This window comes from Falco punctatus, assembly GCF_963210335.1.
Source record: "Falco punctatus genome assembly, contig: scaffold_211, whole genome shotgun sequence".
Classification (NCBI taxonomy): Eukaryota; Metazoa; Chordata; class Aves; order Falconiformes; family Falconidae; genus Falco; species Falco punctatus.
The window spans coordinates 1-22,989 of NW_027660102.1; the positions used below are offsets into that span (position 1 = coordinate 1).

The following is a 22,989-nucleotide window of genomic DNA, read 5'->3' on the forward strand; positions in this document are numbered from 1 at the left end:
ACAAGCCTTCAAGGCTCCCAAGACCAAGCCTAAGAGGGTCAGGACCGTGCATGTTTGTACTCGCAGTGAAGCTCAACACCTTAGGCAACCCTCAGCCGAGACAACGGTGAAAAACTCACCGGCGCCGAACGTTTCCTCGTCTGTAAGCTGCCCATCCTTAGCATGCAGGACTCCACATTCAAAATTCACAGGTCCCGGAGAAAGAAAACCAAAAACTACAGGACAAACAGACAATCAAACAAAAGACCTCAAATAAGGTTTCCTCTAAGGACTGTTAGATACATCTTTTGTACACGACCTACGCACGGCAACATACGCTTCGTACCAGCTCCGTTACATGCTCAAGTAGCAGACGCCTCAGACTCTGCTTTCCATCACAGATTACGATTTTTTGATGACGTTACTAAAGCTGGTCATCTATTAGTACGATAGGTTATGCCAGTGCCTGAAATGATTTTCGATCTCAGACGCTGCACAGAAACGCCGCAGTTTTTCACTGCAATAAGCAATTGATACCTCAGTCGGTACACGTCACCGAGTGAGTGCTAGGAGTGAAAAGTTTACATTTACCTCTCGCTCTTCGACAGCCAATGAATCCGGTAAACAAAACAACATCTTTAGCACACCGGTACCGAAGACACAGCGCAAAACCCCCCGTTAATGTGCTCCTGTATTTGTTTTAATTTCAAAGTAGCCACTTCAACTGATAAAGACAGCCGATTCTCTACCTGTAACTCTACTCCTCCTTATTATCCTGCTACAGAAAGAAACAAACCGCTAGCATTTCTACGTAACGACTTATTTTTCCAGAGAAGAATAAAAAGCCACAACCGACCAACCAAAAAAAAAAAACCAAACAGAAACAAAACAAACAAAAAAAAAAAACCCCCAAAACAACTCACCTCCTACCTTCTGTGTCCCAGGATGAAAAGTTTCCTTCGGGTTCTTCCCAAATTTGTCATGACCCACAGGACTGAAATGCAAACGAAATACTGCTTTAGAGGAGAGCGAGCACACACCTCGACATTAAACCATGAACTGGCTGTAGTCGGAATCGATTGCGAGAAGAATCGTTCAAAGAGCCTCGCTGACGTGGAATTTTTTGCGGAAGAGCCATTTATTTCCCACACGACTAACCGCTGAGACTTCTTAAACTTCTTTCTGATTTTAAAAACAGAAACAACTAGGACCCTGCACGGAGATCACTTTTAAGCGTACCGTATTTACTTAGGAAGCACAGAACTTTATTCCCTCGTCCTTCGCTTCGGCTTTCTACGTAACTGTCGTGAGCGTTTTAGGAAGACTCGGTAACCTATCCTATTTCATAAGCTTCTCTTCCATCCCTTTGAAAACAACTCCAGGCACGTCAAATGAAAAACGAGCTGCTCGGCGTCAGGCTCGTACCCCAAAGATCCACAAGCAAGACCAGCTGCCTCGCTCAACGGAAAGACCTCACGTACAGCATTTCTTCCCAACTCGTGTTTCTACGTGACTGTCATTTTCGCCCCTTTTTTTTCCCCTACCGTGAATTTCTGGAGCTGCGCAGCACGCCACGGAGTGCCAAATGCAGTCTGTCTGAGGCACACCGAGCTGACACGGAGGTCACATCCGATGCGCCTCTCCATCATCGCTTACGCTAGGCCACCACGCCGACAGGATCTCCCGTAGTTCCCTTCGAAAGCAATTAAAAGGCTGAGATTAATTTAATTGACAAAAAAGCAGGTTTGTCGTGCAGCTGAAATTCGTTGACATAGTCGGTACCGAAACTCACGCTGGCTGTGAACGGGGTGAAATGGCAAAGGACCATCAGCCAGGCCCGAGGGAAGGCTCAAAGGCTGTACAAGCTAAAGAACAGCCAGGGAAGGGATTTTAGTCCGAGCCCAGGCGGGCAAAAGGAGATGACGTTAGTCCTGCTGCCTGCAGGCGTGTGGGAAAATCACCCCGGGGTGGGGGGGGGAACTCGAGAAAATTGCGTCCTAACGGAAGCAGGGTATTACGGAGAGCTTTTTTTAGGGTAGGATACAGCTACAGCCTCGAGGACGGTCGGCACGCACACAGCCTGTACCGCCACCGCTCCCTAAGCAGCGGCTCGGCGCACGCCGACAGCGGTGACGGAGGACGAGCTTAAGGCAAAAAGCCAAAAGCAAACCCCTCAAAGCCCAGAACCGTTCTCAGGAACACAGGAGTTAAGCCTAAAAGCGGTTGAAAGCTGCCTCCTACCTCTTCCCCCTCCGAGACCGGCACGTTTCCTCGCGATCCCTTTTCGCAAACAAAAGACGGACGCCTGCGGTATCAGCTTGGTCCCGAAGCACCACGACGCGCTTGCTGGCTACACGCTCTCTTCTGACAAGGCTGACAGCTTCTCCGCACGCGACAGCCGAGGCCCTGTGAAACACGAGGAAGGCAAACACCGGTAACGTCTCGCAGGGGTCAGGAGGAAGTCAGGATGCACTCCATTCGGAGCCCGACGCGTTACCCAAAGGAATTACCCCAGCAGAACAAGAGGCAGGAACGATCGGTAGACAGGCAGACCACATGCACGGCAGCGATACCCCCGTCAGACTTGCAGGGCGCTTCCAGTCCCAGCCCGCTGCCGCGGCTCAGGCCGGCGGCTGGGGGAAAGACAAAGCCCCGCGCAGAGCTGCGGCGGCTGCCCGGGCAGCCCAGAGGCGGCGGGGGGGGGGGGGGGGGCGGCAGGTCGCCGCGGGCCGACCCCTCCCTCTCCCGGGCCCCGCCAGGCCGCCACAAGCGGCGAGCACCGGGGCCGCCCCGCCGCCGCTCCTCGCCTCCTCGCTGAGGTAGCGGCGCAGCCCCGACAGACAAAAAAAAAAAAAAAAAAAAAAAAACCCAGCCCAAAATAGGCAGCACCGTGAGGAGCCCGCTGACCACCGTCGCTGCCGGGGAGACGAGAACGGCCGGCAGCCCCGCCGGTCCCGGGCCGGGCCGCCCGCCTCAGCCCGCCCGCCGCCGGCACCAGGCGCTCCCCGCCGCGGCCGAGCGCCGGCCCGCCGCATCCCCCGCCCCGCCCCCCCCGCTTCGGCCGCTGCCCGCCGGCCCCCGCCCGCCCGCCCGCCCGCCCTCAGGCCGAGCGCTCACCCAGCGCGCCGCCGCACGTCCCGGCCCGAAAGTCTTCCAGGCTGCCGGCGAAGGCTCCGCACCGCCACGGGCGCGGCGGCGCGCCGCGCGGGCTTGAAATGAACCCCACTTCCGGGGCCGTCTGCGTAACCCGTACGTGCGAGGCCGAAGCCCCGCCCCTAGGGGGCAAGCCGTTTCCGCGCACGCGCAAAAGCGGAATTGCGTCATACGCATGCGACGTCGCCGGAGACCACGCCCCCTTTGGCTTCAGTCCGGCACTGCGCATGCGCTGCCCTTAGTTTTGCCAGTACCTCTTCTGCGCATGCGCGAAAGCGGAATTGCGTCATACGCATGCGACGTCGCCGGAGACCACGCCCCCTTTGGCTTCAAGCCGGCACTGCGCATGCGCTGCCCTTAGTTTTGCCAGTACCTCTTCTGCGCATGCGCAGAAGCGGAATTGCGTCATCACCACGCGACTACTCCCCCAGACCACGCCCCCTTTGGCTTCAAGCCCCGTCTGCGCATGCGCTGCCCTTACTCTGCAGGGCGGCCACGCTGCTGCCGCCTGGCGAAAAAATTTGGGTACTGCAGCCAGTCTACCTAACAGACTGCACCCTTTATTAGACGAATGGAAGCGAGAAGGGAACTCTGCCCACGGCCCCTTAGCAAGTCGCCCGGCTTCACATCTCGCTGGATCAACTTCTTCCAGTGAACATATTCAATTCCACCAGTCTAGAGAAAAAGAGAAAAAAAAAAAAAAAAAAAAAAAAAAGAAAAAACAAAAGAATCACTCGAGAGACCAGGCATACACTTTTTTTTTTTTTTTTTCCTTATAAAAACACCAGCAACATTGTCTTCACGATAAAAGAGGCAATGAAACCTTTTCTTGTCAAATGTAAGGGCACTAAAGAGAAGGTAATTCGACAGACAAGACAGAAACCTCTCCAGCTCTTTCCCCACGTCTATTTGGCATTCGTTTCCAAAAACTTTCTCGGGTGAACGTCTTTTGTCTTTGAGCAGTGCGACAGGCGGTTTGCAAACGGCACAAGTCTCTGCTTTTGAAAAATCAACTCAGACTCTGTAATCACTTTAGATGGGGCACTTTGTGTTTCAGAGAAACAAAACCAACGCTGAGTCTTTCCTTGAACGACACAGGCCTGTTCACCTTTAAATCAGAGAAACAACGGACGTGGTTCTGATCTCTCAAGGAATCTTTACTTTCCAACAGACTGCACCGTCAGGATCAACAAAGCAGTTTCCTACCGTTTCGCCAGCGAGCCAGAGGACTGTCTCGAGACTCAGTTTCCTTGAACAAACACCGAAGAGATCTTCAAGACTCGGTCCAAATGGCTCCGTCAACCTTGAAATCGTAGTCCCCTTCAGCTCCACACCGCTTCATTCTGGGAACGCCCGCTAGAAAAAAAAGGAACAGTTTATTCAGTGTAACGATTCGATTGGTATACAAGCCTTCAAGGCTCCCAAGACCAAGCCTAAGAGGGTCAGGACCGTGCATGTTTGTACTCGCAGTGAAGCTCAACACCTTAGGCAACCCTCAGCCGAGACAAAGGTGAAAAACTCACCGGCGCCGAACGTTTCCTCGTCTGTAAGCTGCCCATCCTTAGCATGCAGGACTCCACATTCAAAATTCACAGGTCCCGGAGAAAGAAAACCAAAAACTACAGGACAAACAGACAATCAAACAAAAGACCTCAAATAAGGTTTCCTCTAAGGACTGTTAGATACATCTTTTGTACACGACCTACGCACGGCAACATACGCTTCGTACCAGCTCCGTTACATGCTCAAGTAGCAGACGCCTCAGACTCTGCTTTCCATCACAGATTACGATTTTTTGATGACGTTACTAAAGCTGGTCATCTATTAGTACGATAGGTTATGCCAGTGCCTGAAATGATTTTCGATCTCAGACGCTGCACAGAAACGCCGCAGTTTTTCACTGCAATAAGCAATTGATACCTCAGTCGGTACACGTCACCGAGTGAGTGCTAGGAGTGAAAAGTTTACATTTACCTCTCGCTCTTCGACAGCCAATGAATCCGGTAAACAAAACAACATCTTTAGCACACCGGTACCGAAGACACAGCGCAAAACCCCCCGTTAATGTGCTCCTGTATTTGTTTTAATTTCAAAGTAGCCACTTCAACTGATAAAGACAGCCGATTCTCTACCTGTAACTCTACTCCTCCTTATTATCCTGCTACAGAAAGAAACAAACCGCTAGCATTTCTACGTAACGACTTATTTTTCCAGAGAAGAATAAAAAGCCACAACCGACCAACCAAAAAAAAAAAACCAAACAGAAACAAAACAAACAAAAAAAAAAAACCCCCAAAACAACTCACCTCCTACCTTCTGTGTCCCAGGATGAAAAGTTTCCTTCGGGTTCTTCCCAAATTTGTCATGACCCACAGGACTGAAATGCAAACGAAATACTGCTTTAGAGGAGAGCGAGCACACACCTCGACATTAAACCATGAACTGGCTGTAGTCGGAATCGATTGCGAGAAGAATCGTTCAAAGAGCCTCGCTGACGTGGAATTTTTTGCGGAAGAGCCATTTATTTCCCACACGACTAACCGCTGAGACTTCTTAAACTTCTTTCTGATTTTAAAAACAGAAACAACTAGGACCCTGCACGGAGATCACTTTTAAGCGTACCGTATTTACTTAGGAAGCACAGAACTTTATTCCCTCGTCCTTCGCTTCGGCTTTCTACGTAACTGTCGTGAGCGTTTTAGGAAGACTCGGTAACCTATCCTATTTCATAAGCTTCTCTTCCATCCCTTTGAAAACAACTCCAGGCACGTCAAATGAAAAACGAGCTGCTCGGCGTCAGGCTCGTACCCCAAAGATCCACAAGCAAGACCAGCTGCCTCGCTCAACGGAAAGACCTCACGTACAGCATTTCTTCCCAACTCGTGTTTCTACGTGACTGTCATTTTCGCCCCTTTTTTTTCCCCTACCGTGAATTTCTGGAGCTGCGCAGCACGCCACGGAGTGCCAAATGCAGTCTGTCTGAGGCACACCGAGCTGACACGGAGGTCACATCCGATGCGCCTCTCCATCATCGCTTACGCTAGGCCACCACGCCGACAGGATCTCCCGTAGTTCCCTTCGAAAGCAATTAAAAGGCTGAGATTAATTTAATTGACAAAAAAGCAGGTTTGTCGTGCAGCTGAAATTCGTTGACATAGTCGGTACCGAAACTCACGCTGGCTGTGAACGGGGTGAAATGGCAAAGGACCATCAGCCAGGCCCGAGGGAAGGCTCAAAGGCTGTACAAGCTAAAGAACAGCCAGGGAAGGGATTTTAGTCCGAGCCCAGGCGGGCAAAAGGAGATGACGTTAGTCCTGCTGCCTGCAGGCGTGTGGGAAAATCACCCCGGGGTGGGGGGGGGAACTCGAGAAAATTGCGTCCTAACGGAAGCAGGGTATTACGGAGAGCTTTTTTTAGGGTAGGATACAGCTACAGCCTCGAGGACGGTCGGCACGCACACAGCCTGTACCGCCACCGCTCCCTAAGCAGCGGCTCGGCGCACGCCGACAGCGGTGACGGAGGACGAGCTTAAGGCAAAAAGCCAAAAGCAAACCCCTCAAAGCCCAGAACCGTTCTCAGGAACACAGGAGTTAAGCCTAAAAGCGGTTGAAAGCTGCCTCCTACCTCTTCCCCCTCCGAGACCGGCACGTTTCCTCGCGATCCCTTTTCGCAAACAAAAGACGGACGCCTGCGGTATCAGCTTGGTCCCGAAGCACCACGACGCGCTTGCTGGCTACACGCTCTCTTCTGACAAGGCTGACAGCTTCTCCGCACGCGACAGCCGAGGCCCTGTGAAACACGAGGAAGGCAAACACCGGTAACGTCTCGCAGGGGTCAGGAGGAAGTCAGGATGCACTCCATTCGGAGCCCGACGCGTTACCCAAAGGAATTACCCCAGCAGAACAAGAGGCAGGAACGATCGGTAGACAGGCAGACCACATGCACGGCAGCGATACCCCCGTCAGACTTGCAGGGCGCTTCCAGTCCCAGCCCGCTGCCGCGGCTCAGGCCGGCGGCTGGGGGAAAGACAAAGCCCCGCGCAGAGCTGCGGCGGCTGCCCGGGCAGCCCAGAGGCGGCGGGGGGGGGGGGGGGGGCGGCAGGTCGCCGCGGGCCGACCCCTCCCTCTCCCGGGCCCCGCCAGGCCGCCACAAGCGGCGAGCACCGGGGCCGCCCCGCCGCCGCTCCTCGCCTCCTCGCTGAGGTAGCGGCGCAGCCCCGACAGACAAAAAAAAAAAAAAAAAAAAAAAAACCCAGCCCAAAATAGGCAGCACCGTGAGGAGCCCGCTGACCACCGTCGCTGCCGGGGAGACGAGAACGGCCGGCAGCCCCGCCGGTCCCGGGCCGGGCCGCCCGCCTCAGCCCGCCCGCCGCCGGCACCAGGCGCTCCCCGCCGCGGCCGAGCGCCGGCCCGCCGCATCCCCCGCCCCGCCCCCCCCGCTTCGGCCGCTGCCCGCCGGCCCCCGCCCGCCCGCCCGCCCGCCCTCAGGCCGAGCGCTCACCCAGCGCGCCGCCGCACGTCCCGGCCCGAAAGTCTTCCAGGCTGCCGGCGAAGGCTCCGCACCGCCACGGGCGCGGCGGCGCGCCGCGCGGGCTTGAAATGAACCCCACTTCCGGGGCCGTCTGCGTAACCCGTACGTGCGAGGCCGAAGCCCCGCCCCTAGGGGGCAAGCCGTTTCCGCGCACGCGCAAAAGCGGAATTGCGTCATACGCATGCGACGTCGCCGGAGACCACGCCCCCTTTGGCTTCAGTCCGGCACTGCGCATGCGCTGCCCTTAGTTTTGCCAGTACCTCTTCTGCGCATGCGCGAAAGCGGAATTGCGTCATACGCATGCGACGTCGCCGGAGACCACGCCCCCTTTGGCTTCAAGCCGGCACTGCGCATGCGCTGCCCTTAGTTTTGCCAGTACCTCTTCTGCGCATGCGCAGAAGCGGAATTGCGTCATCACCACGCGACTACTCCCCCAGACCACGCCCCCTTTGGCTTCAAGCCCCGTCTGCGCATGCGCTGCCCTTACTCTGCAGGGCGGCCACGCTGCTGCCGCCTGGCGAAAAAATTTCGGTACTGCAGCCAGTCTACCTAACAGACTGCACCCTTTATTAGACGAATGGAAGCGAGAAGGGAACTCTGCCCACGGCCCCTTAGCAAGTCGCCCGGCTTCACATCTCGCTGGATCAACTTCTTCCAGTGAACATATTCAATTCCACCAGTCTAGAGAAAAAGAGAAAAAAAAAAAAAAAAAAAAAAAAAAGAAAAAACAAAAGAATCACTCGAGAGACCAGGCATACACTTTTTTTTTTTTTTTTTCCTTATAAAAACACCAGCAACATTGTCTTCACGATAAAAGAGGCAATGAAACCTTTTCTTGTCAAATGTAAGGGCACTAAAGAGAAGGTAATTCGACAGACAAGACAGAAACCTCTCCAGCTCTTTCCCCACGTCTATTTGGCATTCGTTTCCAAAAACTTTCTCGGGTGAACGTCTTTTGTCTTTGAGCAGTGCGACAGGCGGTTTGCAAACGGCACAAGTCTCTGCTTTTGAAAAATCAACTCAGACTCTGTAATCACTTTAGATGGGGCACTTTGTGTTTCAGAGAAACAAAACCAACGCTGAGTCTTCCCTTGAACGACACAGGCCTGTTCACCTTTAAATCAGAGAAACAACGGACGTGGTTCTGATCCCTCAAGGAATCTGTACTTTCCAACAGACTGCACCGTCAGGATCAACAAAGCAGTTTCCTACCGTTTCGCCAGCGAGCCAGAGGACTGTCTCGAGACTAAGTTTCCTTGAACAAACACCGAAGAGATCTTCAAGACTCGGTCCAAATGGCTCCGTCAACCTTGAAATCGTAGTCCCCTTCAGCTCCACACCGCTTCATTCTGGGAACGCCCGCTAGAAAAAAAAGAAACAGTTTATTCAGTGTAACGATTCGATTGGTATACAAGCCTTCAAGGCTCCCAAGACCAAGCCTAAGAGGGTCAGGACCGTGCATGTTTGTACTCGCAGTGAAGCTCAACACCTTAGGCAACCCTCAGCCGAGACAACGGTGAAAAACTCACCGGCGCCGAACGTTTCCTCGTCTGTAAGCTGCCCATCCTTAGCATGCAGGACTCCACATTCAAAATTCACAGGTCCCGGAGAAAGAAAACCAAAAACTACAGGACAAACAGACAATCAAACAAAAGACCTCAAATAAGGTTTCCTCTAAGGACTGTTAGATACATCTTTTGTACACGACCTACGCACGGCAACATACGCTTCGTACCAGCTCCGTTACATGCTCAAGTAGCAGACGCCTCAGACTCTGCTTTCCATCACAGATTACGATTTTTTGATGACGTTACTAAAGCTGGTCATCTATTAGTACGATAGGTTATGCCAGTGCCTGAAATGATTTTCGATCTCAGACGCTGCACAGAAACGCCGCAGTTTTTCACTGCAATAAGCAATTGATACCTCAGTCGGTACACGTCACCGAGTGAGTGCTAGGAGTGAAAAGTTTACATTTACCTCTCGCTCTTCGACAGCCAATGAATCCGGTAAACAAAACAACATCTTTAGCACACCGGTACCGAAGACACAGCGCAAAACCCCCCGTTAATGTGCTCCTGTATTTGTTTTAATTTCAAAGTAGCCACTTCAACTGATAAAGACAGCCGATTCTCTACCTGTAACTCTACTCCTCCTTATTATCCTGCTACAGAAAGAAACAAACCGCTAGCATTTCTACGTAACGACTTATTTTTCCAGAGAAGAATAAAAAGCCACAACCGACCAACCAAAAAAAAAAAACCAAACAGAAACAAAACAAACAAAAAAAAAAAACCCCCAAAACAACTCACCTCCTACCTTCTGTGTCCCAGGATGAAAAGTTTCCTTCGGGTTCTTCCCAAATTTGTCATGACCCACAGGACTGAAATGCAAACGAAATACTGCTTTAGAGGAGAGCGAGCACACACCTCGACATTAAACCATGAACTGGCTGTAGTCGGAATCGATTGCGAGAAGAATCGTTCAAAGAGCCTCGCTGACGTGGAATTTTTTGCGGAAGAGCCATTTATTTCCCACACGACTAACCGCTGAGACTTCTTAAACTTCTTTCTGATTTTAAAAACAGAAACAACTAGGACCCTGCACGGAGATCACTTTTAAGCGTACCGTATTTACTTAGGAAGCACAGAACTTTATTCCCTCGTCCTTCGCTTCGGCTTTCTACGTAACTGTCGTGAGCGTTTTAGGAAGACTCGGTAACCTATCCTATTTCATAAGCTTCTCTTCCATCCCTTTGAAAACAACTCCAGGCACGTCAAATGAAAAACGAGCTGCTCGGCGTCAGGCTCGTACCCCAAAGATCCACAAGCAAGACCAGCTGCCTCGCTCAACGGAAAGACCTCACGTACAGCATTTCTTCCCAACTCGTGTTTCTACGTGACTGTCATTTTCGCCCCTTTTTTTTCCCCTACCGTGAATTTCTGGAGCTGCGCAGCACGCCACGGAGTGCCAAATGCAGTCTGTCTGAGGCACACCGAGCTGACACGGAGGTCACATCCGATGCGCCTCTCCATCATCGCTTACGCTAGGCCACCACGCCGACAGGATCTCCCGTAGTTCCCTTCGAAAGCAATTAAAAGGCTGAGATTAATTTAATTGACAAAAAAGCAGGTTTGTCGTGCAGCTGAAATTCGTTGACATAGTCGGTACCGAAACTCACGCTGGCTGTGAACGGGGTGAAATGGCAAAGGACCATCAGCCAGGCCCGAGGGAAGGCTCAAAGGCTGTACAAGCTAAAGAACAGCCAGGGAAGGGATTTTAGTCCGAGCCCAGGCGGGCAAAAGGAGATGACGTTAGTCCTGCTGCCTGCAGGCGTGTGGGAAAATCACCCCGGGGTGGGGGGGGGAACTCGAGAAAATTGCGTCCTAACGGAAGCAGGGTATTACGGAGAGCTTTTTTTAGGGTAGGATACAGCTACAGCCTCGAGGACGGTCGGCACGCACACAGCCTGTACCGCCACCGCTCCCTAAGCAGCGGCTCGGCGCACGCCGACAGCGGTGACGGAGGACGAGCTTAAGGCAAAAAGCCAAAAGCAAACCCCTCAAAGCCCAGAACCGTTCTCAGGAACACAGGAGTTAAGCCTAAAAGCGGTTGAAAGCTGCCTCCTACCTCTTCCCCCTCCGAGACCGGCACGTTTCCTCGCGATCCCTTTTCGCAAACAAAAGACGGACGCCTGCGGTATCAGCTTGGTCCCGAAGCACCACGACGCGCTTGCTGGCTACACGCTCTCTTCTGACAAGGCTGACAGCTTCTCCGCACGCGACAGCCGAGGCCCTGTGAAACACGAGGAAGGCAAACACCGGTAACGTCTCGCAGGGGTCAGGAGGAAGTCAGGATGCACTCCATTCGGAGCCCGACGCGTTACCCAAAGGAATTACCCCAGCAGAACAAGAGGCAGGAACGATCGGTAGACAGGCAGACCACATGCACGGCAGCGATACCCCCGTCAGACTTGCAGGGCGCTTCCAGTCCCAGCCCGCTGCCGCGGCTCAGGCCGGCGGCTGGGGGAAAGACAAAGCCCCGCGCAGAGCTGCGGCGGCTGCCCGGGCAGCCCAGAGGCGGCGGGGGGGGGGGGGGGGGCGGCAGGTCGCCGCGGGCCGACCCCTCCCTCTCCCGGGCCCCGCCAGGCCGCCACAAGCGGCGAGCACCGGGGCCGCCCCGCCGCCGCTCCTCGCCTCCTCGCTGAGGTAGCGGCGCAGCCCCGACAGACAAAAAAAAAAAAAAAAAAAAAAAAACCCAGCCCAAAATAGGCAGCACCGTGAGGAGCCCGCTGACCACCGTCGCTGCCGGGGAGACGAGAACGGCCGGCAGCCCCGCCGGTCCCGGGCCGGGCCGCCCGCCTCAGCCCGCCCGCCGCCGGCACCAGGCGCTCCCCGCCGCGGCCGAGCGCCGGCCCGCCGCATCCCCCGCCCCGCCCCCCCCGCTTCGGCCGCTGCCCGCCGGCCCCCGCCCGCCCGCCCGCCCGCCCTCAGGCCGAGCGCTCACCCAGCGCGCCGCCGCACGTCCCGGCCCGAAAGTCTTCCAGGCTGCCGGCGAAGGCTCCGCACCGCCACGGGCGCGGCGGCGCGCCGCGCGGGCTTGAAATGAACCCCACTTCCGGGGCCGTCTGCGTAACCCGTACGTGCGAGGCCGAAGCCCCGCCCCTAGGGGGCAAGCCGTTTCCGCGCACGCGCAAAAGCGGAATTGCGTCATACGCATGCGACGTCGCCGGAGACCACGCCCCCTTTGGCTTCAGTCCGGCACTGCGCATGCGCTGCCCTTAGTTTTGCCAGTACCTCTTCTGCGCATGCGCGAAAGCGGAATTGCGTCATACGCATGCGACGCCGCCGGAGACCACGCCCCCTTTGGCTTCAAGCCGGCACTGCGCATGCGCTGCCCTTAGTTTTGCCAGTACCTCTTCTGCGCATGCGCAGAAGCGGAATTGCGTCATCACCACGCGACTACTCCCCCAGACCACGCCCCCTTTGGCTTCAAGCCCCGTCTGCGCATGCGCTGCCCTTACTCTGCAGGGCGGCCACGCTGCTGCCGCCTGGCGAAAAAATTTGGGTACTGCAGCCAGTCTACCTAACAGACTGCACCCTTTATTAGACGAATGGAAGCGAGAAGGGAACTCTGCCCACGGCCCCTTAGCAAGTCGCCCGGCTTCACATCTCGCTGGATCAACTTCTTCCAGTGAACATATTCAATTCCACCAGTCTAGAGAAAAAGAGAAAAAAAAAAAAAAAAAAAAAAAAAAGAAAAAACAAAAGAATCACTCGAGAGACCAGGCATACACTTTTTTTTTTTTTTTTTCCTTATAAAAACACCAGCAACATTGTCTTCACGATAAAAGAGGCAATGAAACCTTTTCTTGTCAAATGTAAGGGCACTAAAGAGAAGGTAATTCGACAGACAAGACAGAAACCTCTCCAGCTCTTTCCCCACGTCTATTTGGCATTCGTTTCCAAAAACTTTCTCGGGTGAACGTCTTTTGTCTTTGAGCAGTGCGACAGGCGGTTTGCAAACGGCACAAGTCTCTGCTTTTGAAAAATCAACTCAGACTCTGTAATCACTTTAGATGGGGCACTTTGTGTTTCAGAGAAACAAAACCAACGCTGAGTCTTTCCTTGAACGACACAGGCCTGTTCACCTTTAAATCAGAGAAACAACGGACGTGGTTCTGATCTCTCAAGGAATCTTTACTTTCCAACAGACTGCACCGTCAGGATCAACAAAGCAGTTTCCTACCGTTTCGCCAGCGAGCCAGAGGACTGTCTCGAGACTCAGTTTCCTTGAACAAACACCGAAGAGATCTTCAAGACTCGGTCCAAATGGCTCCGTCAACCTTGAAATCGTAGTCCCCTTCAGCTCCACACCGCTTCATTCTGGGAACGCCCGCTAGAAAAAAAAGGAACAGTTTATTCAGTGTAACGATTCGATTGGTATACAAGCCTTCAAGGCTCCCAAGACCAAGCCTAAGAGGGTCAGGACCGTGCATGTTTGTACTCGCAGTGAAGCTCAACACCTTAGGCAACCCTCAGCCGAGACAAAGGTGAAAAACTCACCGGCGCCGAACGTTTCCTCGTCTGTAAGCTGCCCATCCTTAGCATGCAGGACTCCACATTCAAAATTCACAGGTCCCGGAGAAAGAAAACCAAAAACTACAGGACAAACAGACAATCAAACAAAAGACCTCAAATAAGGTTTCCTCTAAGGACTGTTAGATACATCTTTTGTACACGACCTACGCACGGCAACATACGCTTCGTACCAGCTCCGTTACATGCTCAAGTAGCAGACGCCTCAGACTCTGCTTTCCATCACAGATTACGATTTTTTGATGACGTTACTAAAGCTGGTCATCTATTAGTACGATAGGTTATGCCAGTGCCTGAAATGATTTTCGATCTCAGACGCTGCACAGAAACGCCGCAGTTTTTCACTGCAATAAGCAATTGATACCTCAGTCGGTACACGTCACCGAGTGAGTGCTAGGAGTGAAAAGTTTACATTTACCTCTCGCTCTTCGACAGCCAATGAATCCGGTAAACAAAACAACATCTTTAGCACACCGGTACCGAAGACACAGCGCAAAACCCCCCGTTAATGTGCTCCTGTATTTGTTTTAATTTCAAAGTAGCCACTTCAACTGATAAAGACAGCCGATTCTCTACCTGTAACTCTACTCCTCCTTATTATCCTGCTACAGAAAGAAACAAACCGCTAGCATTTCTACGTAACGACTTATTTTTCCAGAGAAGAATAAAAAGCCACAACCGACCAACCAAAAAAAAAAAACCAAACAGAAACAAAACAAACAAAAAAAAAAAACCCCCAAAACAACTCACCTCCTACCTTCTGTGTCCCAGGATGAAAAGTTTCCTTCGGGTTCTTCCCAAATTTGTCATGACCCACAGGACTGAAATGCAAACGAAATACTGCTTTAGAGGAGAGCGAGCACACACCTCGACATTAAACCATGAACTGGCTGTAGTCGGAATCGATTGCGAGAAGAATCGTTCAAAGAGCCTCGCTGACGTGGAATTTTTTGCGGAAGAGCCATTTATTTCCCACACGACTAACCGCTGAGACTTCTTAAACTTCTTTCTGATTTTAAAAACAGAAACAACTAGGACCCTGCACGGAGATCACTTTTAAGCGTACCGTATTTACTTAGGAAGCACAGAACTTTATTCCCTCGTCCTTCGCTTCGGCTTTCTACGTAACTGTCGTGAGCGTTTTAGGAAGACTCGGTAACCTATCCTATTTCATAAGCTTCTCTTCCATCCCTTTGAAAACAACTCCAGGCACGTCAAATGAAAAACGAGCTGCTCGGCGTCAGGCTCGTACCCCAAAGATCCACAAGCAAGACCAGCTGCCTCGCTCAACGGAAAGACCTCACGTACAGCATTTCTTCCCAACTCGTGTTTCTACGTGACTGTCATTTTCGCCCCTTTTTTTTCCCCTACCGTGAATTTCTGGAGCTGCGCAGCACGCCACGGAGTGCCAAATGCAGTCTGTCTGAGGCACACCGAGCTGACACGGAGGTCACATCCGATGCGCCTCTCCATCATCGCTTACGCTAGGCCACCACGCCGACAGGATCTCCCGTAGTTCCCTTCGAAAGCAATTAAAAGGCTGAGATTAATTTAATTGACAAAAAAGCAGGTTTGTCGTGCAGCTGAAATTCGTTGACATAGTCGGTACCGAAACTCACGCTGGCTGTGAACGGGGTGAAATGGCAAAGGACCATCAGCCAGGCCCGAGGGAAGGCTCAAAGGCTGTACAAGCTAAAGAACAGCCAGGGAAGGGATTTTAGTCCGAGCCCAGGCGGGCAAAAGGAGATGACGTTAGTCCTGCTGCCTGCAGGCGTGTGGGAAAATCACCCCGGGGTGGGGGGGGGAACTCGAGAAAATTGCGTCCTAACGGAAGCAGGGTATTACGGAGAGCTTTTTTTAGGGTAGGATACAGCTACAGCCTCGAGGACGGTCGGCACGCACACAGCCTGTACCGCCACCGCTCCCTAAGCAGCGGCTCGGCGCACGCCGACAGCGGTGACGGAGGACGAGCTTAAGGCAAAAAGCCAAAAGCAAACCCCTCAAAGCCCAGAACCGTTCTCAGGAACACAGGAGTTAAGCCTAAAAGCGGTTGAAAGCTGCCTCCTACCTCTTCCCCCTCCGAGACCGGCACGTTTCCTCGCGATCCCTTTTCGCAAACAAAAGACGGACGCCTGCGGTATCAGCTTGGTCCCGAAGCACCACGACGCGCTTGCTGGCTACACGCTCTCTTCTGACAAGGCTGACAGCTTCTCCGCACGCGACAGCCGAGGCCCTGTGAAACACGAGGAAGGCAAACACCGGTAACGTCTCGCAGGGGTCAGGAGGAAGTCAGGATGCACTCCATTCGGAGCCCGACGCGTTACCCAAAGGAATTACCCCAGCAGAACAAGAGGCAGGAACGATCGGTAGACAGGCAGACCACATGCACGGCAGCGATACCCCCGTCAGACTTGCAGGGCGCTTCCAGTCCCAGCCCGCTGCCGCGGCTCAGGCCGGCGGCTGGGGGAAAGACAAAGCCCCGCGCAGAGCTGCGGCGGCTGCCCGGGCAGCCCAGAGGCGGCGGGGGGGGGGGGGGGGGCGGCAGGTCGCCGCGGGCCGACCCCTCCCTCTCCCGGGCCCCGCCAGGCCGCCACAAGCGGCGAGCACCGGGGCCGCCCCGCCGCCGCTCCTCGCCTCCTCGCTGAGGTAGCGGCGCAGCCCCGACAGACAAAAAAAAAAAAAAAAAAAAAAAAAACCCAGCCCAAAATAGGCAGCACCGTGAGGAGCCCGCTGACCACCGTCGCTGCCGGGGAGACGAGAACGGCCGGCAGCCCCGCCGGTCCCGGGCCGGGCCGCCCGCCTCAGCCCGCCCGCCGCCGGCACCAGGCGCTCCCCGCCGCGGCCGAGCGCCGGCCCGCCGCATCCCCCGCCCCGCCCCCCCCGCTTCGGCCGCTGCCCGCCGGCCCCCGCCCGCCCGCCCGCCCGCCCTCAGGCCGAGCGCTCACCCAGCGCGCCGCCGCACGTCCCGGCCCGAAAGTCTTCCAGGCTGCCGGCGAAGGCTCCGCACCGCCACGGGCGCGGCGGCGCGCCGCGCGGGCTTGAAATGAACCCCACTTCCGGGGCCGTCTGCGTAACCCGTACGTGCGAGGCCGAAGCCCCGCCCCTAGGGGGCAAGCCGTTTCCGCGCACGCGCAAAAGCGGAATTGCGTCATACGCATGCGACGTCGCCGGAGACCACGCCCCCTTTGGCTTCAGTCCGGCACTGCGCATGCGCTGCCCTTAGTTTTGCCAGTACCTCTTCTGCGCATGCGCGAAAGCGGAATTGCGTCATACGCATGCGACGTCGCCGGAGACCACGCCCCCTTTGGCTTCAAGCCGGCACTGCGCATGCGCTGCCCTTAGTTTTGCCAGTACCTCTTCTGCGCATGCGCAGAAGCGGAATTGCGTCATCACCACGCGACTACTCCCCAGACCACGCCCCCTTTGGCTTCAAGCCCCGTCTGCGCATGCGCTGCCCTTACTCTGCAGGGCGGCCACGCTGCTGCCGCCTGGCGAAAAAATTTCGGTACTGCAGCCAGTCTACCTAACAGACTGCACCCTTTATTAGACGAATGGAAGCGAGAAGGGAACTCTGCCCACGGCCCCTTAGCAAGTCGCCCGGCTTCACATCTCGCTGGATCAACTTCTTCCAGTGAACATATTCAATTCCACCAGTCTAGAGAAAAAGAGAAAAAAAAAAAAAAAAAAAAAAAAAAAGAAAAAACAAAAGAATCACTCGAGAGACCAGGCATACACTTTTTTTTTTTTTTTTTCCTTATAAAAACACCAGCAACATTGTCTTCACGATAAAAGAGGCAATGAAACCTTTTCTTGTCAAATGTAAGGGCACTAAAGAGAAGGTAATTCGACAGACAAGACAGAAACCTCTCCAGCTCTTTCCCCACGTCTATTTGGCATTCGTTTCCAAAAACTTTCTCGGGTGAACGTCTTTTGTCTTTGAGCAGTGCGACAGGCGGTTTGCAAACGGCACAAGTCTCTGCTTTTGAAAAATCAACTCAGACTCTGTAATCACTTTAGATGGGGCACTTTGTGTTTCAGAGAAACAAAACCAACGCTGAGTCTTTCCTTGAACGACACAGGCCTGTTCACCTTTAAATCAGAGAAACAACGGACGTGGTTCTGATCTCTCAAGGAATCTTTACTTTCCAACAGACTGCACCGTCAGGATCAACAAAGCAGTTTCCTACCGTTTCGCCAGCGAGCCAGAGGACTGTCTCGAGACTCAGTTTCCTTGAACAAACACCGAAGAGATCTTCAAGACTCGGTCCAAATGGCTCCGTCAACCTTGAAATCGTAGTCCCCTTCAGCTCCACACCGCTTCATTCTGGGAACGCCCGCTAGAAAAAAAAGGAACAGTTTATTCAGTGTAACGATTCGATTGGTATACAAGCCTTCAAGGCTCCCAAGACCAAGCCTAAGAGGGTCAGGACCGTGCATGTTTGTACTCGCAGTGAAGCTCAACACCTTAGGCAACCCTCAGCCGAGACAAAGGTGAAAAACTCACCGGCGCCGAACGTTTCCTCGTCTGTAAGCTGCCCATCCTTAGCATGCAGGACTCCACATTCAAAATTCACAGGTCCCGGAGAAAGAAAACCAAAAACTACAGGACAAACAGACAATCAAACAAAAGACCTCAAATAAGGTTTCCTCTAAGGACTGTTAGATACATCTTTTGTACACGACCTACGCACGGCAACATACGCTTCGTACCAGCTCCGTTACATGCTCAAGTAGCAGACGCCTCAGACTCTGCTTTCCATCACAGATTACGATTTTTTGATGACGTTACTAAAGCTGGTCATCTATTAGTACGATAGGTTATGCCAGTGCCTGAAATGATTTTCGATCTCAGACGCTGCACAGAAACGCCGCAGTTTTTCACTGCAATAAGCAATTGATACCTCAGTCGGTACACGTCACCGAGTGAGTGCTAGGAGTGAAAAGTTTACATTTACCTCTCGCTCTTCGACAGCCAATGAATCCGGTAAACAAAACAACATCTTTAGCACACCGGTACCGAAGACACAGCGCAAAACCCCCCGTTAATGTGCTCCTGTATTTGTTTTAATTTCAAAGTAGCCACTTCAACTGATAAAGACAGCCGATTCTCTACCTGTAACTCTACTCCTCCTTATTATCCTGCTACAGAAAGAAACAAACCGCTAGCATTTCTACGTAACGACTTATTTTTCCAGAGAAGAATAAAAAGCCACAACCGACCAACCAAAAAAAAAAAACCAAACAGAAACAAAACAAACAAAAAAAAAAAACCCCCAAAACAACTCACCTCCTACCTTCTGTGTCCCAGGATGAAAAGTTTCCTTCGGGTTCTTCCCAAATTTGTCATGACCCACAGGACTGAAATGCAAACGAAATACTGCTTTAGAGGAGAGCGAGCACACACCTCGACATTAAACCATGAACTGGCTGTAGTCGGAATCGATTGCGAGAAGAATCGTTCAAAGAGCCTCGCTGACGTGGAATTTTTTGCGGAAGAGCCATTTATTTCCCACACGACTAACCGCTGAGACTTCTTAAACTTCTTTCTGATTTTAAAAACAGAAACAACTAGGACCCTGCACGGAGATCACTTTTAAGCGTACCGTATTTACTTAGGAAGCACAGAACTTTATTCCCTCGTCCTTCGCTTCGGCTTTCTACGTAACTGTCGTGAGCGTTTTAGGAAGACTCGGTAACCTATCCTATTTCATAAGCTTCTCTTCCATCCCTTTGAAAACAACTCCAGGCACGTCAAATGAAAAACGAGCTGCTCGGCGTCAGGCTCGTACCCCAAAGATCCACAAGCAAGACCAGCTGCCTCGCTCAACGGAAAGACCTCACGTACAGCATTTCTTCCCAACTCGTGTTTCTACGTGACTGTCATTTTCGCCCCTTTTTTTTCCCCTACCGTGAATTTCTGGAGCTGCGCAGCACGCCACGGAGTGCCAAATGCAGTCTGTCTGAGGCACACCGAGCTGACACGGAGGTCACATCCGATGCGCCTCTCCATCATCGCTTACGCTAGGCCACCACGCCGACAGGATCTCCCGTAGTTCCCTTCGAAAGCAATTAAAAGGCTGAGATTAATTTAATTGACAAAAAAGCAGGTTTGTCGTGCAGCTGAAATTCGTTGACATAGTCGGTACCGAAACTCACGCTGGCTGTGAACGGGGTGAAATGGCAAAGGACCATCAGCCAGGCCCGAGGGAAGGCTCAAAGGCTGTACAAGCTAAAGAACAGCCAGGGAAGGGATTTTAGTCCGAGCCCAGGCGGGCAAAAGGAGATGACGTTAGTCCTGCTGCCTGCAGGCGTGTGGGAAAATCACCCCGGGGTGGGGGGGGGAACTCGAGAAAATTGCGTCCTAACGGAAGCAGGGTATTACGGAGAGCTTTTTTTAGGGTAGGATACAGCTACAGCCTCGAGGACGGTCGGCACGCACACAGCCTGTACCGCCACCGCTCCCTAAGCAGCGGCTCGGCGCACGCCGACAGCGGTGACGGAGGACGAGCTTAAGGCAAAAAGCCAAAAGCAAACCCCTCAAAGCCCAGAACCGTTCTCAGGAACACAGGAGTTAAGCCTAAAAGCGGTTGAAAGCTGCCTCCTACCTCTTCCCCCTCCGAGACCGGCACGTTTCCTCGCGATCCCTTTTCGCAAACAAAAGACGGACGCCTGCGGTATCAGCTTGGTCCCGAAGCACCACGACGCGCTTGCTGGCTACACGCTCTCTTCTGACAAGGCTGACAGCTTCTCCGCACGCGACAGCCGAGGCCCTGTGAAACACGAGGAAGGCAAACACCGGTAACGTCTCGCAGGGGTCAGGAGGAAGTCAGGATGCACTCCATTCGGAGCCCGACGCGTTACCCAAAGGAATTACCCCAGCAGAACAAGAGGCAGGAACGATCGGTAGACAGGCAGACCACATGCACGGCAGCGATACCCCCGTCAGACTTGCAGGGCGCTTCCAGTCCCAGCCCGCTGCCGCGGCTCAGGCCGGCGGCTGGGGGAAAGACAAAGCCCCGCGCAGAGCTGCGGCGGCTGCCCGGGCAGCCCAGAGGCGGCGGGGGGGGGGGGGGGGGCGGCAGGTCGCCGCGGGCCGACCCCTCCCTCTCCCGGGCCCCGCCAGGCCGCCACAAGCGGCGAGCACCGGGGCCGCCCCGCCGCCGCTCCTCGCCTCCTCGCTGAGGTAGCGGCGCAGCCCCGACAGACAAAAAAAAAAAAAAAAAAAAAAAAACCCAGCCCAAAATAGGCAGCACCGTGAGGAGCCCGCTGACCACCGTCGCTGCCGGGGAGACGAGAACGGCCGGCAGCCCCGCCGGTCCCGGGCCGGGCCGCCCGCCTCAGCCCGCCCGCCGCCGGCACCAGGCGCTCCCCGCCGCGGCCGAGCGCCGGCCCGCCGCATCCCCCGCCCCGCCCCCCCCGCTTCGGCCGCTGCCCGCCGGCCCCCGCCCGCCCGCCCGCCCGCCCTCAGGCCGAGCGCTCACCCAGCGCGCCGCCGCACGTCCCGGCCCGAAAGTCTTCCAGGCTGCCGGCGAAGGCTCCGCACCGCCACGGGCGCGGCGGCGCGCCGCGCGGGCTTGAAATGAACCCCACTTCCGGGGCCGTCTGCGTAACCCGTACGTGCGAGGCCGAAGCCCCGCCCCTAGGGGGCAAGCCGTTTCCGCGCACGCGCAAAAGCGGAATTGCGTCATACGCATGCGACGTCGCCGGAGACCACGCCCCCTTTGGCTTCAGTCCGGCACTGCGCATGCGCTGCCCTTAGTTTTGCCAGTACCTCTTCTGCGCATGCGCGAAAGCGGAATTGCGTCATACGCATGCGACGTCGCCGGAGACCACGCCCCCTTTGGCTTCAAGCCGGCACTGCGCATGCGCTGCCCTTAGTTTTGCCAGTACCTCTTCTGCGCATGCGCAGAAGCGGAATTGCGTCATCACCACGCGACTACTCCCCCAGACCACGCCCCCTTTGGCTTCAAGCCCCGTCTGCGCATGCGCTGCCCTTACTCTGCAGGGCGGCCACGCTGCTGCCGCCTGGCGAAAAAATTTCGGTACTGCAGCCAGTCTACCTAACAGACTGCACCCTTTATTAGACGAATGGAAGCGAGAAGGGAACTCTGCCCACGGCCCCTTAGCAAGTCGCCCGGCTTCACATCTCGCTGGATCAACTTCTTCCAGTGAACATATTCAATTCCACCAGTCTAGAGAAAAAGAGAAAAAAAAAAAAAAAAAAAAAAAAAAGAAAAAACAAAAGAATCACTCGAGAGACCAGGCATACACTTTTTTTTTTTTTTTTTCCTTATAAAAACACCAGCAACATTGTCTTCACGATAAAAGAGGCAATGAAACCTTTTCTTGTCAAATGTAAGGGCACTAAAGAGAAGGTAATTCGACAGACAAGACAGAAACCTCTCCAGCTCTTTCCCCACGTCTATTTGGCATTCGTTTCCAAAAACTTTCTCGGGTGAACGTCTTTTGTCTTTGAGCAGTGCGACAGGCGGTTTGCAAACGGCACAAGTCTCTGCTTTTGAAAAATCAACTCAGACTCTGTAATCACTTTAGATGGGGCACTTTGTGTTTCAGAGAAACAAAACCAACGCTGAGTCTTTCCTTGAACGACACAGGCCTGTTCACCTTTAAATCAGAGAAACAACGGACGTGGTTCTGATCCCTCAAGGAATCTGTACTTTCCAACAGACTGCACCGTCAGGATCAACAAAGCAGTTTCCTACCGTTTCGCCAGCGAGCCAGAGGACTGTCTCGAGACTAAGTTTCCTTGAACAAACACCGAAGAGATCTTCAAGACTCGGTCCAAATGGCTCCGTCAACCTTGAAATCGTAGTCCCCTTCAGCTCCACACCGCTTCATTCTGGGAACGCCCGCTAGAAAAAAAAGAAACAGTTTATTCAGTGTAACGATTCGATTGGTATACAAGCCTTCAAGGCTCCCAAGACCAAGCCTAAGAGGGTCAGGACCGTGCATGTTTGTACTCGCAGTGAAGCTCAACACCTTAGGCAACCCTCAGCCGAGACAACGGTGAAAAACTCACCGGCGCCGAACGTTTCCTCGTCTGTAAGCTGCCCATCCTTAGCATGCAGGACTCCACATTCAAAATTCACAGGTCCCGGAGAAAGAAAACCAAAAACTACAGGACAAACAGACAATCAAACAAAAGACCTCAAATAAGGTTTCCTCTAAGGACTGTTAGATACATCTTTTGTACACGACCTACGCACGG

At 53.8% G+C, this 22,989-nt stretch overlaps 5 long non-coding RNA genes across 11 annotated transcripts; all 5 read right to left on the minus strand.

Moving 5' to 3' along the window:
* Positions 1 to 2,271: 2,271 nt before the first annotated feature.
* Positions 2,272 to 8,154, minus strand: LOC308057494. 3 transcript variants are annotated; one of them, XR_013925286.1, is made up of 8 exons: positions 7,633 to 7,647; positions 6,757 to 6,921; positions 6,060 to 6,208; positions 5,439 to 5,509; positions 4,656 to 4,751; positions 4,339 to 4,488; positions 3,614 to 3,807; positions 2,272 to 2,385 (listed from the first exon to the last, which is right to left on the minus strand). It is a non-coding gene; the product is annotated as an uncharacterized lncRNA (long non-coding RNA). The 3 variants fall into 3 exon arrangements; XR_013925287.1 differs by lacking the exon at positions 2,272 to 2,385 and having other exon boundaries at positions 3,673 to 3,807; positions 5,446 to 5,509; positions 7,633 to 8,154; XR_013925288.1 differs by lacking the exon at positions 2,272 to 2,385 and having other exon boundaries at positions 3,673 to 3,807; positions 7,633 to 8,153.
* A 29-nt stretch (positions 8,155 to 8,183) lies between these two features.
* Positions 8,184 to 9,287, minus strand: LOC308057497. 2 transcript variants are annotated; one of them, XR_013925294.1, is made up of 3 exons: positions 9,192 to 9,287; positions 8,875 to 9,024; positions 8,184 to 8,343 (listed from the first exon to the last, which is right to left on the minus strand). It is a non-coding gene; the product is annotated as an uncharacterized lncRNA (long non-coding RNA). The 2 variants fall into 2 exon arrangements; XR_013925295.1 differs by lacking the exon at positions 8,184 to 8,343 and adding an exon at positions 8,610 to 8,776.
* A 2,053-nt stretch (positions 9,288 to 11,340) lies between these two features.
* Positions 11,341 to 15,979, minus strand: LOC308057496. Of its 3 annotated transcripts, XR_013925291.1 has the most exons (7): positions 15,829 to 15,978; positions 15,132 to 15,280; positions 14,511 to 14,581; positions 13,728 to 13,823; positions 13,411 to 13,560; positions 12,686 to 12,879; positions 11,341 to 11,457 (listed from the first exon to the last, which is right to left on the minus strand). It is a non-coding gene; the product is annotated as an uncharacterized lncRNA (long non-coding RNA). The 3 variants fall into 3 exon arrangements; XR_013925292.1 differs by lacking the exon at positions 11,341 to 11,457 and having other exon boundaries at positions 12,745 to 12,879; positions 14,518 to 14,581; positions 15,829 to 15,979; XR_013925293.1 differs by lacking the exon at positions 11,341 to 11,457 and having other exon boundaries at positions 12,745 to 12,879; positions 15,829 to 15,979.
* A 1,301-nt stretch (positions 15,980 to 17,280) lies between these two features.
* On the minus strand, positions 17,281 to 21,742 carry LOC308057495. Of its 2 annotated transcripts, none has more exons than XR_013925289.1 (7): positions 21,242 to 21,742; positions 20,366 to 20,530; positions 19,669 to 19,817; positions 19,055 to 19,118; positions 18,265 to 18,360; positions 17,948 to 18,097; positions 17,281 to 17,415 (listed from the first exon to the last, which is right to left on the minus strand). It is a non-coding gene; the product is annotated as an uncharacterized lncRNA (long non-coding RNA). The 2 variants fall into 2 exon arrangements; XR_013925290.1 differs by having other exon boundaries at positions 19,048 to 19,118.
* Positions 21,743 to 21,833: 91 nt separating this feature from the next.
* On the minus strand, positions 21,834 to 22,896 carry LOC308057500. The gene is made up of 3 exons (XR_013925302.1): positions 22,801 to 22,896; positions 22,484 to 22,633; positions 21,834 to 21,952 (listed from the first exon to the last, which is right to left on the minus strand). It is a non-coding gene; the product is annotated as an uncharacterized lncRNA (long non-coding RNA).
* Between the last annotated feature and the right edge of the window lie 93 nt (positions 22,897 to 22,989).